At 41.2% G+C, this 18,484-nt stretch overlaps 1 long non-coding RNA gene across 2 annotated transcripts in view; it reads left to right on the forward strand.

Moving 5' to 3' along the window:
* Positions 1 to 14,031: 14,031 nt before the first annotated feature.
* LOC144245373 (uncharacterized) overlaps positions 14,032 to 18,484 on the forward strand; it is a 23,853-nt gene continuing 19,400 nt past the window's right edge. For both annotated transcript variants that reach the window (XR_013339233.1, XR_013339232.1), the window contains exons 1-2: positions 14,032 to 14,346; positions 17,227 to 17,354. This is a non-coding gene — a long non-coding RNA (uncharacterized LOC144245373). The remainder of the gene's footprint in view (positions 14,347 to 17,226; positions 17,355 to 18,484) is intronic.

Genomic DNA, 18,484 nt, shown 5'->3' on the forward strand with positions numbered 1-18,484 from the left:
CGTCACCTGGGATGACTCCATTAGCCTAGGGTCAGCTGGACAGCAGGAAACCGGATCCCTCTATCCCCCGAGGGGAGGTTTTTCTCTTCTCCAGTGACTTGGATAGTGTCTTGAGGAGTTTCAGCCACTCTTTCTTTTTTTTTCCCCTAGACTCACCAAGGCTCCCCGCAAATGGGGTTTCCCCCTTCCTCTGTGTCTCCGGTCCCGGCTGGATTTATCTACCCCAGTTCGCACTCACGCTATAAGGTTTTCTCAGCAGACTCTGTCTCCTTTTCCTCCCAAACTCATGGATTATGTAAGGGTTCCTATGACTTCAGGCCTTCTCCATTTGAGAGATGGTGGTGAGTGAAATGTACAGAGCTCCCTACTTCTCCGCCATCTTGCCTCCTCCTTGTGTTTTTTATTTTAGACATTCTGTTAGGTGTGAAGTAATATCTTGTAGTTTTGGTTTGCATTTCCCTGATGATTAACGATGTTGAGCATCTTTTCATGTGTGTGTTTGCCATCTGTATGTCTTCTTTGGAGAAATGGCTATTCATGTCTTATGCCCATTTTTAAATCAGATTATTTGTTTTGTGTGTGTGTGTTGAGTTGTATCAATTCTTTATATATTTTGGATACTAACCCTTTATTGAACATGTCATTTGCAAATATCTTCTCCTATTCAGTAGGTTACTTTTTAGTTTTGCTGATTGTTTTCTTCACTGTGCAGAAGCTTTCTATTTTGATGTAGTTCCAATAGTTTATTTTTGCTTTTATTTCCCTTGCCTCAGGAGATCGACCTAGAAAAATTTTGCTACAGCTGATGAATTTGCTGCCTTGCTCTCTTCTATGGTTTTTATGGTTTCAGATCTCACATTTAGGTCTCTGATCCATTTTGTTTATTTTTGTATATGGAATAAGAAAGTGGTCCAGTTTCTTCCTTTTGTATGCAGCTGTCCAGTTTTCCCAATACTATTTGTTGAAGAGACTGGATATTTTTTTTTCATTGGATATTCTTTCCTGCTTTATAGAAGGTTAATTGACCATATACTTATGGGTTTATTTCCAGGTTTTCTGTTCTGTTATATTGATCTATGTGCCTATTTTTGTGCCAGTACCTTATTGTTTTGATTACTAAAGCTTTGTAGTATAACTTGAAGTCAGCAATTGTAATACCTCCTGTTTTGTTTTTCTTTTTCAAGATTGCTTTGGCTATTCAGGGTCTTGGTGTTGAGTTAGCTAGCTTTGCCACTGGCCTTAAGTGTTGCCTACAAATCATTTCTCCCCTCTAGAATGTGAGTGCCATGAAGATAGAGATTCTCTTTAGTGTTATTTTGTTCATGAAGTATCCCAAGAACCTACACAGAGGCTAGCAAATAATGATGAGTGCATAACAGCTGATAGTTGCCTGATTGACTTATTGATTCTTTGGGCGCTCTCTCTCTCTCTCTCTCTTTTTTTCTGAACACAAGGATTAAACTGGAAGAGTATTGAACTGTTTGATCTGTAAGTGCTTTTCTGAATGTATAGTTGAATCACTAAAAATAGTAAAATCCAAATGTAGGAGCATAGACGTGTCGTGATAGAAACAGTTTCATTAACACTTGAATGCCTGGCAAACAACTGTCTAATTTTAAATTCTTTAGTTTTTGGCTTTAGCTTTTGAATAGAACATACTTCTCTCACAGATGTTATTTTTGTCATTTGCTCTTTGTGGCATCTCTTGATGAGCTACCTGAATGTGGTAGAAATTATTTTGGAATAATAATAGGAAAGATAAGGAAATAACACATTTATTATTGTTATTGCTGTTGGAATGAACAAACTAAAAGATATGACATTTTAAAATAGTAGTTTCCAAGAAAAGTAAAGGCAAACATTTGAATAGATTTCTTTCCACAGTAGGTGGCTGCAAACTTTGTGTTAGCTTGGATGATGATGGAGTCATTATCCTTAACAAGCTTATATACTGTTCAAAATAACATGATTTTAAGAAGTGTTTGCTTAGAATCTGTAATGTGGCAGCTAGTATATTATGTGTACTTTCATTCATCCTTATTATAGATATGGTAACTGAGGTTTAAGTGATGTGTTACAGAGGGAATAGTAGAGTGTTGAATTTGTGACATATGGGTAGTACTCAATGACTATTAATAATTATTATTGTTATTATAATCAATTAAGTCATATCTAGTGATTGGCAAAGCTGGGCTACAAACTTCAGTCTGATACTCTGAATCCAACAATGGTATAGAATAATGCTGCATCCTAACACTCTATAGTGAAATAAATATATGTATATTTATTTTATATATATATATAATTTTCTGTTTTATATTTGGTTTACAGAGTTTTGTTTCTGTTAATAGAGATTTTTTAAAAGTACCTTTTCTCCTCCCTGATTTCACTGATATAACACAGAAAGACCTGTTTTATTTGATGGAATTATGCCTTGGAAGAGAAGAATGAGGTTTTTTTTAAATTTAATTAACACAGTGCAATATTGGTTTCAGGGTTAGAATTCGATGATTTTTCACTTACATATAACACCCAGTGCTCATCACAACAAGTGCCCTCCTTAGTGTCCATCACCCATCGAGCCCATCTCCCACCCACCTCCCTCCATCAACCCACAGTTAGTTCTCCATTATTAAGAGTCTCTTGAGGTTTGTTTCCCTCTCTTCTCTTCCCCTCCTTCCCATATGTTCATCTGTTTTGTTTCTTAAATTCCACATATGAGTGAAATCATACGGTTTTGTCTTTCTCTGACTAATTTTGTTTAGCATAATATATTCTAGCTCCATCCACGTGGTTGCAAATGGCAAGATTTCATTCTTTTTGATGGCTGAGTAATATTCCTGTGTGTGTGTGTGTGTGTGTGTGTGTGTGTCACATTTAGAGAAGAATGAGTTTTTAAAGCTCATGTAATTTAACCCCTTTTTAAAAATGCTTTTCAGGGAGAGAGAGAGAGAGAGAGAGCTTGAGCAGGGGAGAGGGGCAGAGGGAAAGAGAGAAAGAATCTCAAAACAGGCTACACATTCAGCATGGAGACTGACATGGGCCTTGATTCAATGACCCTGGGATCATGACCTGACCCAAAATCAAGAATCAGATGCTCAACTAACTGCCCTACCCAGCAACCCTGTGGTTTAATCTCTTTTATGTGATGGATGGGGAAACTGAGGTCCAGCTTGTATGACTTAGTCTCAGTGACCTGGAGAGTAGTGCCAGAGCTGGGGATGAGAAGCCAGTTTTCCATGATGCCACAGATTCTCTCTGAGAGGAGGAAAGAGAGACTTGGTCTCTGCAGCATTCTGCATTATAGTCCAGCTGGGAGTGGGGAAAAACTGCTGAAGGAGGCTCAGTGACCCTTGGCAGGGCTGAAGTCTCTGAGCTTTGTGTTGTCAAGTGCAGAAAACCAGAGTGAAGTGTCAGGGAACATTATGTGGAAAATGGGTATAGTAGGCTAATTTTGTGCATTTATATAAACACAACCATTGTTTAGTGACATAAAATTATTAATGCGATAAGCTTCTCTTGAGGTCTACATTTGTCTTTCCTAAAAAGTCCTATAGGACAAAGTATTAGTGTTAGTTTACTCTTTATTTCCCATACCTGAAATATCTGTGTTTTTTTCTCTCTCTGCACATTGTATTACAGCATAATCCAGCATAGAGAGGTGAAGGGAACTCTGGGTTAAATCTCATTATGGCGGGAAAAGAGAATATCTCAGGTTTGAGACCCAGCTCTGCCACTTCCTGGCTTTGTCAACTTACGTGAGTCACTGATCCTCCCTGAGCCTGTTTCTTGCTTTGTAAAATGGGATAATAGTGGAATACATTGTGAAGAATAAGTAAACTAATGTGTGTGAAGTTCTTAGCAAGGTGCCGTGAGGAATAAACTCTCAATGAATATTAGCTACAGAAGAAAAGAAATCTGAACTCTGTTAGAATGTTGCTGTGGTAAATGAGAAAAGCTAATTCGTCTTTGGAGCTCAGATTTTTCAGATATACAGAAGAGGGTTTGATAAACACTCTTGGTGCTTGAATATTCTATGACTTAAGACTTGCCCTTGTCCCCCATCAGCAATAATCTCTCTTTCACTAACTCACAGTCCCTGTTATGATACAGCTTCCACTCTTTGTTCACATACTTTGTCTCTAATTATTTTTATCTGTGCCTACTCAAGAGCATGTTTATCCCAGTGATTGGCTCATTGCCAGTGCTCAAGAAATGTTTGAGTGGATCGACAAATATTAATCTTTTTGGTCCTACTGTATCTGAGTGAGTGGTCAGGTAGCTTTCTTGTGCCTTTCTTTTCTAGTCTTTTATTATGGAAAATTTTGAATATACACACAAGAGACTAATGAAATGGACATCCATAGACTCATTGGTAGAAACATTAACTACCCACTTGTAACTAATCTTGTTTCATCTAGCCCTCATGTTCCACCACATCCCTCCAGATTTTTTGAAGTACATTATACAAATAATATAAAGTTATCTTGAACAGTTTCAGAATGTGTCTCTAAAAGAAGTATTTCTTTTTAAGCATAACTACAATACCCTTATCACACCTAAAAAATTAACAATTCCTTAATATCATCAAATATCCAGTCAGTGTTCACATTTCCCTGACTTCCATTCCTGTGTGTATATATATTTTTATATATGTATATATGGAATATTTACAATATTATTATCATTATATAAAATATAAAATTATAATTAACTGTCCTTTGGCTACTATTTGCATGAAATATATTTTACAGTCCTTTTATTTTCAACCAACTTGTGTTTTTGAATTTGAAGGGACTCTCTTGTAAGCAGCATATAGTTGGATCATTAAAAAATTCACTCTGTCAGTCTCTGCCTTTTAGTTGGAGTGTTTAATTGATTTATATTTAATGCAATGACTGAGAAGGTGGGATTTATGTCTGCAATTTTACTATTTGTTTTCTATATGTCTTGTGTTTTTAAGTTCTCTTGTTCCTTTATTATTACCTTTCACGTTAAATGTAGATATTTTCTAGAGTACCATTTTAGTTCCCTGTTGTTTATTTTATTATATACAATAGTATACAAAAAACTTTGCTCCTTTGTAGCTTCATTCACTCCCTCCTCTTTTGTGCTGTTATTGTCATACAAATTAAATCTTTATAAATTGTATGCTCAATTACACAGATTTATAATTATTACTTTATGTGGTTGTATTTTAAGTTAGAGAGAAGAAAGAAGAAAGTACAAACAAAAAATCTTATCTATTTTTCATATTTACCTATGGAGTTACTTTTAGTGATGTTCTTTATTTCTTCATGTGAACTTGAGTTACTGTTGTGTCTTTTCATTTCAGCCTGAAGGATTCCCTTTAGTATTTCTTATAGACTGGGTCTGCTAGCAACAGATCCTCTGTTCCTATTTATTGGGAAATGCCTTTATTTTTGAAGGATATATGTACTGAATATAGAATTCTTGTTTAATTGCCTTTCTTTCAGCCCTTTGTATATGTTATCCCACTGCCTTCTGGCTTCCCCTGCTTGCGGTTCAGAGACCAGCTATTAATATGACTGAGAATCTCTTGTACATGCAAATTGCTTCCTTCCTACTACTTTCAAAGACTTTTTCTTTATCTTTTGACATTGATTATGATTTGTTTAGATATGAATCTCTTTGAGTTCCTCCTATTTGGAATTTGCTGAGGCTTTTGGATTTGTAGAGTAATATTTTTCATAAAATTTGGGACGTTTTTGGCCATTATTTTTTCAAATACTCTTTCTGCCTCTATTTCTTTCCCATTATGCATGTACTGGTATGTTTGATGGAGTAGCACAGTTCTCTGCATTTTTAATTTTCTTCATTTTTTTCCCCCTCTATTCTTCAGACTGGATAATCTCAGTTACTTATCCTCAAGTTCACTGATTATTTCTTTTGCCAGCTTGCATTTGCTGTTGAGTCTTCTAGTAAATTTTTCATTTAAGTTATTGTATTTTTTAACTCCAGAATGGATACTTGGCTCTGTTATAAAATAATTTCTATCTCTTTATTGATATTCATTATTAGGTGAGATGTTGTCTTGCTTTCCTTTCCTTATTCAAATGTAATTTACTTTAGGGGTGCCTGGGTGGCTCAGTTAGTTGAATGTCTGACTTCAGCTCAGGTCATGATCTCATGGTTGGTGAGTTCAAGCCCTGCATCAGGCTCTGTGCTGACAGTGTGAAGCCTGGAGTCTGCTTCAGATTCTGTGTCTCTCTCTCTGCCCCTCCCTGACTCGCATTCTATCTCTCTCTCAAAAGTAAATAAATATTTAAAAAAAAAATGTAACTTACTTTAGTTGTTTGAATATGTTTAAAATACCTGATTTGAAGTTTTTGTCTAGTAAATCCAATATCTGGACTTCCTTGGACAGTTTTTATTGATTTTTTTTTCCCTATGTTGTGGCCATATTTTCTCACTTATTTGCATGTTTCATAGTTTTGTTGTTGTTGTTGAAAATAGGACACTTAAAATCAGGTTCTCTTTCCTTCCCATAGGAAGATTTGTTATTGCTGATATTTGCTATTGTTGTTTGTTTCGTATTTTGAGGGGGGAGAACTAATTCTGTCCACTTTGTATTCTTTGTCATGTTTGGCCACTGATGTTTTTGTTTGATTAGCTTAGTGGTCAGCTAATAGTTTGATAGAGATTTTAAATTTCTGGAATGTATAAGTTGCCCAATCTTTGCTAGGGTCTCTGTGTTTGTGTTGGGGCACATATTCAATCCTGAGCCAGGCAGTTTGCAGCTGTCCTTAGCCTTCTCTTCCTGTTTGAGTAGAGCCTCAGTATTCAACAGAGATGAGAACCTAGGACATTTTCAGGTCCTTTTTCAGCACACACACAACTCTATGACTGCATGTGGCCTTGTACATTTGCAGCAATGTTTTAGAGCTCTTCAAAGCCAATTACAGACATCTCATTTCTTATTGTTTTCCTTTTAAGCTTTCAGTTAGCTTATTGTTTGCCTTAAACATTGTCTATACTCTCCCACCTGCCCCACCCCAAAGGCTGTGATGTTAAACAATTGTGTTCAACAGATGTCCCTGGGAAAAAGTCAGGCTCCAAGTCAGATCAAAGAAAGACATGCTCCTACTTTCAAGTGGAATCTTCCAAGGAAGCAGAAGATAGGTCAAAGAAGGATAATTCTCTCAAAATGAGACTTTGAAGGAGCTCCAACCCATTCTTACCTCTTTTGTAGCTGTTAGGTTGCTGCTTTCACCACTGTTTTTCAGGCCCTGCTGAGCTGGGGGGAGGGGATGGGACAAGGGCAAGTTAAAATACCACAAAGCTCACTGTTGTTAATGAGATTCAATCATTTATGAATAAATCCTCCCTACATGGCTGTAAACCTTTGGCTAATTTGCAGGTAATTTTGACAATTTTGCCACTGTTTTTTCTCACTGCTTTCCTGGAGAACATTTTCGGAGGTTCTCCTTCTGCTACTTACTGACATCAGCTCCTTAAGTTTATTTTCATATATACACTCCTCCATCATCACATTTTTTTCTTTGCAATGTTTTTGTTGATGAAACCAGGTTACTTTCTGGTATCCACTCTGGATTTTGCTAATTGTATCCCTGTGGTGTCATTTAACATGTTCTTCTGTCCCTTCATTTCCTGTGCATCAAGAATAAGAGGCATCATTACATTCATATTTGACTTGATTTTGCAAGATTCTTTCATAGGTACTGTTTCTTCTATTGTGAGGCATGTAAGTATGGTTTCTTTCTTTCTTTCTTTCTTTCTTTCTTTCTTTCTCCTCCTCCTCCTCCTCCTTCTTTCTTTCTCTCTATCTGTCTCTGTCTCTGATTTTAGTAGCCATTGAAAATCATTGCATAGATCCATAATTCATTAGGGAGGGCAAAATGGTGATATTCCAATTCCAAATTTCTTCACAGTTTAGTAACTGAAATTCTTGTATAATGAAAATGTTCCTTCATCAACTATTTCAATATACTGAGATATAGCTTATAAAGGAAAGACATGTTATTTTTACACACTGAAAATATGGATTCATGAAGGTGAGTTAATCATGTAAGCACTGGGCACAATATCTAGAATAAATGTCATGCAGAGTGGTAAAATTATTATGATTATGTAGGGAGGTGAAATATCTTTTTAGTTGGCACCATTGTTTCTCATCTTACTTTAGGGAAATACCCTGAAAAACCACTTGATAGGAGACATGAGATTCTAAGGTTATGGGTCACCAAAGAAAATGGACAAAATAGGAGTGGGTGGGGTGAAATTTCAGAGGCTATAGCAGTTCGGATTAGGGTTAACAGTGAGTCATAGAAAATAAAAATAACAGCTACTTAAACCAGGTAGAAAGGTATTTCTCTCATGTGTAAATGGTTGCAGTTGGGTGGTATGGTCAGAGATCTATGCTCCTTCCATCTTGTTTCAAGATCACCGCTTGTTCTGAGTGACTTCTGGAGTTCTAGTTATGATACCCACACTCTAGCCATCAGGAAGTAGAAAAGGTAAAAGAGAACGCATTTCTCCAAATATGGATATTCCTCAGGGACCATGAACAAACTATTTCCTCTTATATCTCATTGGCCAGAGTGAAGATGGCTGGACCTAATTGCAAGGGAGGCTGGAAAATGTATCCTTACTTAGGTCACGTGCCCAGGTAAAAACCAGGGGTGCTATAAGTGAGGAAGGAGGGAAAAAAATATTGAGAGAAGGTAGTCATCTCTGCCACAGAGGAGGAAGAGAAAAGGAAGCCAAGAAAGCCAAGAGATGGCATAAAGCTGGAGTGAGTGAGTTGGAATTTTCTTGAAGTGGAGTGACAAGGACTTTTAAGAACAAAGATGTTGTCTTAATTTTTACTCCCCGAGAAACAGGCCCTGAGACCAGACTTTGAAGGGACGTAGTATATTTAGAAGGTGATCTAAGGAAATACCAGTAAGGGAGCTGGGAAGTGAGGCAATAAAGGGAGGGCAAAAATAAGCTATATTTTTCTAAGTTAAAACTTTACATTAAAATTTTTTTAATTTCAGTTTTCTTGAGGTGTAATTAACATATAAAGTTGTAAGATATTTAAGGTGTGCGTTGTGATGAGTTGATATACATGTACATTGTGAGCTAAAATACTAGTGGGAATCACTGGGGCCATTTGATAAGTCTGCCCAGCTCAGATGATGATGGTGATGATGACAATGACGATGATGACGGCGATGATGTGTGTGTAAAGAGGCAGTCTTATTTATTTATTAAAAAATATTTATTGAATACTTAAAGCTGATGCAGAATAATAATGAACTACTCCAGGCACTGAGGATACAGATGTGGGGGAAAAAAGGGCAAAATGCCTGCCCTAATCGAGGTTACATTCTGACTTTTCAGGATGCCAAGTATGGAGAGACCTCAGCTGACATCCGAGTCACAGTTAGCTCTAGGATGTTCTTTTCTGTAACTGGAAACATGCCAGATGTGATGTAAGATAAAAGCATGTCTTTCTAGGGAGGTGGTCAGAGGGGGAATTGGATGAAGGTTGTTGAAAGGTACACATGTTTAGTTACAAGATAAATAGTAGGGATGTACTGTACAACATGATGGCTGTAGTAACACTCTGTATGGTGTACTTGAAAGTTGTTAGAGTAAATCCTAGGAGTTCTTATCACAACGGAAAAAGCATTTCTTCCCTCACTCTCTTTGTTTCTATAATGGAGTTATGGATGTTAGCAACTTATCAACGTAATCATTTCACAATCTATTTAAGTCAAATCAGTATGCCGCACACCCTAAACATATACTGTGCTGTATGTCAATTATATCTCAATAAAAACTGGACAGAAAATAAAAAAGACAATCAGGAAAAAAATAGAGCATGCCTTTCTGTTTCTGAAACATGTATATGAGGATTTATTTCTCCATGGAGGACTCGATATTATTCGGCTGTTTTGTTTTTGTTTCTTGTGCTAAGAACCTTGAGAATTCAGGACAGACAAGTGGAGATAGTGCTCACCCCGAAGCCATGGGAGAGCCAAGCAGGAAACACGAAATGAAAAGTGTGATTGATTCTTGCCAGCAGAGGATGAGAAACAAAGGATTTCAAAGAGGTTTCCCCAAATTCAGCATAAATCTCCACCTTAAGGGGCTTTAAGGCAGACATTTCCTATTGTTCTTTCAAGAAGCAGTCGAAGCCTAAACTCTGATACTGCTTCCCAATTCCCTCCGCACATCTCAGATTTCTGTTTTTAAAAATCTCGAGCCACGATGATGGGATATGGATTTGTCAGCACATTTGTATCAGGGCTCTGTGAACTTGCTGGAGTGGGTGGCAGCTGAGGGGTTCTGGGGCTAAGCCTCTGGTCTTAGGTTTCGGAAAATGGTTCCAAGACGTCTGCAGCTGGGCTGGGATATAAATCAGGGGTGCGCAGGGAAGGTGAGGAAGTCGAGTTCCAGCTAGATCAGGCCGGACCGCTGCCAGCCACATTATGAAGACAAAGACCTGTCGGTGGCTTTGGCCTTTTCTCTTTCACTGCCACTTTTATTCTCTTAAACACAAGTCAAGAGAAGCCAGCTAACACCTAAGAGTGTGGAATTTGGATCGTGACAGTTCTGGCTTTGCTGGTTATGAACCAGGACTAGCTGTGTGAACCAACTCTTTTTTTTTTTTTTTTTAAACAGCTGTATCTTTTGGGATCTCAGCTTTGTCACTTATTAAAATGGGACAATCATCTCTACCTACTAGGGTTCTTTAAAATAATGTGCAAACTGTCTAGCACAGTGCCTGTGCTTGATAAATGGCATCGGTTTCTACGGAGGATGGATTTGAGGATCCCAGCTTTACAGACGAGCACGCTGAGGTGCACACAGCAGTTCTCTGCACTCTTCTTCCCACGTTTGCCTCTTAGAATCCCATGTCCTCTCCAGCCTCGGCAGGGCTTAAAGCCTTGGCCATACCTGCATGCTTTGCTCACCACCCTGAGCTGGGAGGGGCTGTTGGCAGAGAGATCCAGACCCCTGCCCACCAGGATCGGAGCTGCTCAGGGCTCTCCTGGTTCTGCAAGGAGTAGGCTGAGTCAGAACTGAAAGGGAACCTGAATGGGGCTCCCAGGGAGCCATCCAGTGAGTAAGTGCTGACCTGCTGGTGGAAAGCATTTGAAATGCTTCTCTGGAATTTCTCTAAGAGCATTCATATGCAATCCAGGGCAGGTGGAAATGCATCCCTGCTGTTCTCAGGAGGGCACATTTGGAAGGCTCCTGTCCAATTAAAGCATTACAGAGCCTAGCTACTCCTCAAGGTTATTTCGGAAGAGGGAGGGGTTGGTTTTTGTCTCTTGGTAAGGTGGAAATGAAGCAGAGGCCAGCACCTGACAAAGAACAAGGGGATGCCTGAGTGTGCTTAGGTAGCTGGCCTGAATTGTGTGTGTGTGTGTGTGTAAATTGTGTGTGTGCATGCACGCACATGCACACTTCTTCCCTCAGTGTCTACATTTGTTCTGGACCTTTCTCACTTATCTCTTAGTGGCACTGAAGATTCAGACTACCTAGGTGTGAATTCTGCGTGTCCTTGAGCAACTGGGGATGATAATAGTACCTGCCTCATTGAGAGAAGGTGGATGTAAAGCTGTTAGCAGGGTGCCTGACACAGTAGATGTTCAATAAACTGTTTTCTGATAAGTTTTCTTTCTGTGTGTGTATTCTCTGTAATGGGGCAAGTGTAGAGGCTACACTAAGTGTGCTGGGTTGCAGATAACAAAAGGGTTTGCGGGTCAGCTCCGTGGGATCAGGAATGGGTCTGTTGTGTTTACCACCATCTCCCCAGTACTAACGATAGCCCCTGGCTCAGCTGGGGTGCTCAGCCAATAGTTGGTTCAGTAGTTCTAATTGCAACTAACTTAAGTAGAAAAGGGAAAATAATGTAGAAGATGTTAAATGTCACATGGAACCCCCGGGGTGGGGGGCAGCTTGAGACAGGCATCAGAAAGAGATATAAGCCGGGTCTTGAATGCCACAGGTTCAGGCTTGTCAATTCTCTTTCCACCTGTGCATAGTTGCTTTGTTTTGTTTTTTTTTCCTGCTGTGGGTTAGTTTCTTCTGCTCCCCAGGCTATCTGGTGAATTCTGGCCGCCTGGTAATTACCAGTCCAGCTAATTTCAGATACTGACTAGATGTCTCGGAATCTTGATTTCACGTTCCCAGGAGTGAATCTGATTGGCCTGGGCAAGGTCTATTCATCCCTGGTCTAGTAAGAAATGGTAGTGAGTAGGGCCACATGGTTCCCACCCCATCCCACAGACTGGGGGATGTTTCTAGATGCGCTAACTCTTGGAAGCTGGCAGATGACTGGTTTAGTAGTTGCCTTGCCCTGCTGAGTCTGGAAGAAGAGACCAATCCACAGAAGGGATGAAAGTGAGCTGGCGGCACAATCTTAAACTCCAGAGCCTGGGTAGGAGGAAATGTGTATGTAGAATTTATAGGACGAATGGATTCCCTGGTCCTAGCCAGGTGGTTTTTATGGAGTGGTATTTGGGGAGGATTTAGGAGAAACTCTTCCCATTGAGGCCTGAAGTTCCCTGGGCACCAGCCTTGTAACATTTGCCATTCTAATGAGAATGTTGAGTATTAATAAATGTAAGACCTTAGTTCTTGAGCAAGGCATGCTGAGGATCACTGCACTCTTTCCTGTAAGATAACTGTAAATGTACCCTAGGGAGAATGAGTCACATATGCAAACCTCTGTCTTATTTTAGTGCTACTCTTAGACCTTCTATTGAATTGTGTTTTTCACGAATCCCCTGATTCTCAGAGAATGGTCTCCCACTGACCACATCAGAATTACCTGGGAACTTGTTAGAAATGCAGATTCATGGTCCCTACCCCAAACCTACAGAAGCTTTCCCAGTAAGTCATGTTGAAGCTGGGAAAGCCATTGTCTTTATCTGTTCAGGGAGAGGCTTGTCCCTTGGTCCAAAGCTTCATAGGATATAACTCTGTGAATGCTTTTCTGAGCAAAGCCTTTGAGATTAAGCCCAGAGGAGGCTTTGAGTAGATATTGCCATTAGTTCCAACAATTGCTTCTCTCAGCCTTAGGGAAAGTTACAATTCCTCAAAAGACGGTGGCCTGGGAACTCCTTTTAGAGGCTCAGCTTAAGAAGGTGACAGTGCTCTCTTTATCCTTCAGAAGAATAAGTGATGTCAGCATGAGATTCACGCTAAGACAGTGGACATTTTCCCCTGTAGGCAGAGGTGGTGTGTAAAGCTCTCTGAATTGAATTACAATGGACCAGTGTCAAATTTCAGCCTTTATTTGTAAGTGGAGGGGAAAGGAAAAGACTGATTCAGCACCGGCATCCCTTTATCTCACTGGATATGACCCACAAGGTAGGTAGATGCTATCATCCTTGAAGAAAAGTGACATTGTTTGACCAATTGCTAGCATGTGCTAAAATGGGGACTCAGACCTGGACAATTATACGCCAATAACCAAACCTGTAACTCCAGCGCTACAACATTTGCACCTGGCACTGAGCTGCTTCGTTTCCCCCCCTTCTCTTTTCCCTTCTCCCCATCCCCAGACCCTGCCCTGCACTGCCGAGCACTGAGCTTCCTCACCTCAGGGGAGAAGAGTGACATAGAGCTTCCAGGTTTTTGGGCTCCCACCCACTAACTTTGGGGAGTGTTGGAATACAGAGGGATTTACCTCTCCCTGCAGCAGCCCTATCCAGACTGGAAGTTAAGAACAGTGCACTCTGTGTAAGGTTTTTTAGGTAAGTAAAAAAAAGACTCCAAGGCAAACTGTTCCGCAGGTGGAGTTTGATTGTATCCATCCTCGGGCGAGGTTCCGCGACTCCAGAGAGGGGGGTCGGGGAAGTCGCGCCCGGGTTGGGTGGTGAGGGGTTTTATAACCTGTTAGTGGGGGTGGGGGAAGTTCAGATAACAGGGGCGGGCTCTTGACTGGAAAGTCCCCGGTTGGAAAGTTTAAATTTCTGTTTCCCGCCGATATTGTAACGGTCACCGATGTAGTGGTGGGAAGGTCAGCCATCTTAAGAAGTCTGCCATTCTGTGGCGTCTCTGCCCTACCTCTCAGCCGGCCCAGCACTCTGTGGGTCTGGGAAAGAGGTGTCCTGTGTCCTGCTTCCTGGGCTCAGTGCCAGGAAGGGAGTAGCGGGGGAGCCCCCGGGGCATCCGGCTTGTTGGAGAGGCAGGGCAGGCCACAGAGGGTGCCCCGCTCAGTCAGAAGCAAGGGGGAGGTTGCTGGGCCTGAAGAAGCTGAGTGTGAAGCCCTGGAGGAATCCCATGCAGACCTGACCCCACTCCCAGCACCTTGGTCCACGGAGTCTCCACCGTGAACCTGGCACGATCCTGGTGTTATTTGTGAGTAAACCGTGTGTATTGGCAGTGGTGGTGGAGGTAGAGTCGGGAGTACTGTATTGACTGAAAATAGGTTTCTGTCATCTTAGTAGAGTAAAAACTCAAAATACAAGTTTAGCTGAGTTATAAAAATAAAAGAGGGGCACCCGAGTGGCTCAGTAAATTAAGCCTCTGACTTCGGCTCAGGTCACCATCTGTTTGTGAGTTGGAGCCTTGCGTAGGGCTCTGTGCTGACAGCTCAGAGCCTGGAGCCTGCTTCGGATGCTATGTCTCCCTCTCTCTCTGCCCCTCCCCTGCTCGTGCTGTCTCTGTCTCTTTCTCTCTCAAAAATAAACATTAAACAAAAAATAAAAGAAATTGTGTTTCTTGCACACATGAGTGCATGAACTGGGAATCGGAGCCTCTACACATACTCGGCTCATCTTCTTCTCTCAATGACCCGTGAGGTGAGCGGGGCTCTCTAGGGCCCCTTTTGTCACTAGTCCTTGTACAGCATTTAGCTATAAAGTCCGTCACATCTGCCCTCCTTTTGCAAAGAATGCTTTTTCTCTAATGGTTTGGGCGCCTGACATTCACCTGTCTGCCACTAGGTGGGGTTATAAATCGCAGGATACTTGGGGTCTTGCTGGGGTGTGTTGGAGATTGTGGGATAAGCTGATTAAAATGACAAGAAGGGGGGTGACTCACTTCTACTTGGTGGTCATCAATAGCGCTCTCTTCTTTCCCGGTCAGAGGTCAGAGCACTTAGTGCTCTTTATTGTGCTAACCTGGGTTTTCAAAATTACAGAAGTAATGAATGCTACTTTGCAAAGTTTAGAAGTTGGTCAATTTGAACCATCCTTGTTCTACTCAGAGATCCACTGATAACAGTTTGGTCTGTATCCTTCTTTTCTGTTTTTCCTCCTTTGAGTTTACTGCATACACATTCACATGTACATTCATGCCTGCGTAGGTCCATCCGCATATCCTCATACACAGATATGCCCAGTATATACATCGTTTTCCTACTTGCTTGTTTTCTCTTAGTGCACTTGTGTGTGTGTGTGTATATATATATATGTGTATATATATATATATTTTTTTTTTAAATATTATTTATTTATTTTTGAGAGAGAGAGAGAGAGAAATGAGCCAGTGAGGTGCAGAGAGAGAGGGAGACACAGGAGTATGGAGCCCGAAGTGGGGCATGTGCTCACCTGATGCGGGGCTCGAACTAACATACTGTGAGATCATGACCTGAGCCAAAGTCAGATCCTTACTGACTGAGTCACTCAAGTGCCCTCACTTAGCCTATTTTATTTTATTTTATTTATTTTTTTTTTTCTGGTATGAAAATCTTAAAACATTTTTATTCTTTTTTTTTTTAATAGTTTATTGTCAGATTAGTTTCCACATAACACTCAGTGCTCATCCCCACAAGTGTCCTCCTCCATGCCCATCCCCCTCCCCCCCACATCCATCAGTCCTCAGTTTTTGTCAGCATTCAAGAGTCTCTCATGGTTTGCCTCTCTCCCTTTCCCCCACCATTTCCGCCCTTCTTCTCCCCCTTGTTCCTCCGTCAAGTTCCTCCTAATCCTCCTATACGTGCAAACATATGATATTTGTCCTTCTCTGCCTGACTTATTTCGCTCAGCATAACACCCTCAAGGTCCATCCATGTTGCTACACATGGCCAGATTTCATTGTTTCTCATTGCCATGTAGTATTCCATGGTATAGATAAACCACATCTTCTTGATCCATTCATCTGTTGATGGACACTTAGGCTCTTTCCACGTTTTAGCTATTGTGGAGAGTGCTGCTATGAACATTGGGGTACATGTGCTCCTATGCATCAGCATTTCTGTATCCCTTGGGTAAATTCCTAGCAGTCACTTAGCCTATTTTATTAACATTTTCTCAAGTCAGTACAGATAGATGCCTCATATTTATTGACTCCCTAGCAATCTATGGTATAAACGTACCCTAATATTTTAAGCCATCCTTTTTTCTTCTCCTGTTTGCTTCCTCTCTCCCTGCCCTTCTTTCTTTTTTCTTTTCTTTCTTTCTTTTTTTTTTTTTTTGCTATTACTAACAAGGTTGGAATGAATATTTTTAGACCTATAGCCTTCTGCCCTTGCATTGGTATCTGCTGTTTTAGCGTAGTTTGTTTTCTTTTGCTGGGTCCTAAGTTACATTTAAAATTTCCATAGCTTCTGCCAGAATTGCTCTTCATAAAGATTGTACTATTTTAAACTCCCCCCAACAGAGTCACAAAGAGCAATGTTTCTAAATCCTGCTTTATACTTAACTGTTTAATAACCATAGGAAACTTGTAAGACCCCCTGAGGACAGGGATCTGCCAGCCGGGGGCCTCAGCGCTTAGCACAGCACCTCCCCACTGCAGTGTTCCGTCTGTGGGCATCTGCGTAAGTGAAAGAGAAGGTGCAGGATAAACACCTGCCAAGAACTCAATCTTAAAATTACCCTTGGGAGGGGCGCTTGGATGGCTCAGTCAGTTTAAGCGTCCCATTTTGGCTCAGGTCATGATCTCACGGTTTGTGGGTTCGAACCCCACGTGGGTCTCTGAGCTGACAGTGTGGAGCCTGCTTGGGATTCTCTCTCTCCTTCTCTCTCTTCCCCTCCTTCACTCTCACTCTCTCTGTTTCTCTCAAAATAAAAAAGATGAAAACAAAAAAGTGATGCTTTGGGGAAAATTTTAAAACAAGAAATTTAACTGACAAGAAAAACATTTCATCTTGCAGGATGATAATTTCCTAAATTCACTTGGGATGGTGAAATTAAAAAAAAAATCTGTTGTTTTATTTCATAATTTTAGTCTCTTGCTTGGGCTTGATGCCAATACAAAGAGGAGGAAAAAAAACCCCAACTTTGGCTTTTCCAGGTGTGTTCGATGGGGATAATAAATGTGGAAGGGGTGCAGACATGAGCTTCCTCTGGGAGACTGGCCATTCCCTCTGTGACGCCCAGGCAATCCCGCCAGCGCAGGACCTGGATCAGATGTCCTACTAAGTATGACGCATACTGTCAAGGCATGGCTGAGAGGCAGTGGGCGGGGCTGGTTTGTGGCAGAGAGGGCCTGGCTTCTGTCCTGCCTGTTCTGCTCTGTGACCTTGGGCAAGTCACTTTGCCGCCGAGGGCTTCAGTGCCCTGGCTTCCAGAGGCAGTGCCTGCCTCTCCGCAGGTCATAAATTATAGCGTGCTATGCAAACGTGACATGTTAGTTGCAGACTCGCTTGCTGGCGGCCTCTTGGGAAGATTCGACATAAACAGGTAAGAAGTTCAGCGGGAAAAGTGAGACAGCCATCGATTCTGAAGGAGAACAGTGCTCCATGGGCCACTGGAGAGAATATGTTAGGTGACCGGATGGAGAGATTAAGAGGAGACTGGAGGGCAGGGTGGGCCCTGAGGACTGAAGCCTCCAGGGGAGAGACGGTCCCAGCCGGCCTTTCAGGGACATGGAAGGACCTTCCCTCCACCTCACAAGGACCTGTCTCCTTGGGGCTGCTTTGGCTTGATTTGCTGTGCTGTTAACCTTTGCTCAGCCCCAGGCTGTGTTTAACCTCGGGCCATGGGCAGGGGGAGAAGGTCACAACAAATTTAGTGGGAGGCATTTTAAGTGCCTTAAAGCCATAAATCCTCATGTACCTCGAGCCTGCCCAGGCCTCCCCAAACCTGGGAATTCAATTTTGTGCAGTGCACACAGTTTGCCAAGCACGCTAAGTCACCAGGAGAACAGCTTGATATATTGCTGTGGGGAAAAAAATGGCCGTGTCCCTTTCTTCATTCAAATTAACACCTTTTCATACTGGGCTGACAGGTGACTGATCACCTGAGAATACATCCTGGCTTCAAGTGATCTGATAGCTCTTCCTTCTCTGTTTCTCCATCTTTATTTTCATGCCTTAGAAAGTCAGGGGAAAATATTATTATTATTATTGCTATAGAATCAGTACCTGCTTCATAAGTCCTAAGCCCTGGGGCCTGGCATATGGTAGGCATTAATAAATGATGAACGAATAAATGACTAGATTTGGTTGATGTCTGCAGGCTGCCCTGTTTCCTTCCCAGAGGATCAGTGGAAGCTTTTGCTTTGTTTCATTTTTTGCTTTTTTTTTTTTTTTTTTTTTTTTCTGGTGGGC

Source organism: Crocuta crocuta, unplaced genomic scaffold, assembly GCF_008692635.1.
Source record: "Crocuta crocuta isolate KB4526 unplaced genomic scaffold, BGI_CrCroc_1.0 scaffold343, whole genome shotgun sequence".
In the NCBI taxonomy this organism is placed as follows: Eukaryota; Metazoa; Chordata; class Mammalia; order Carnivora; family Hyaenidae; genus Crocuta; species Crocuta crocuta.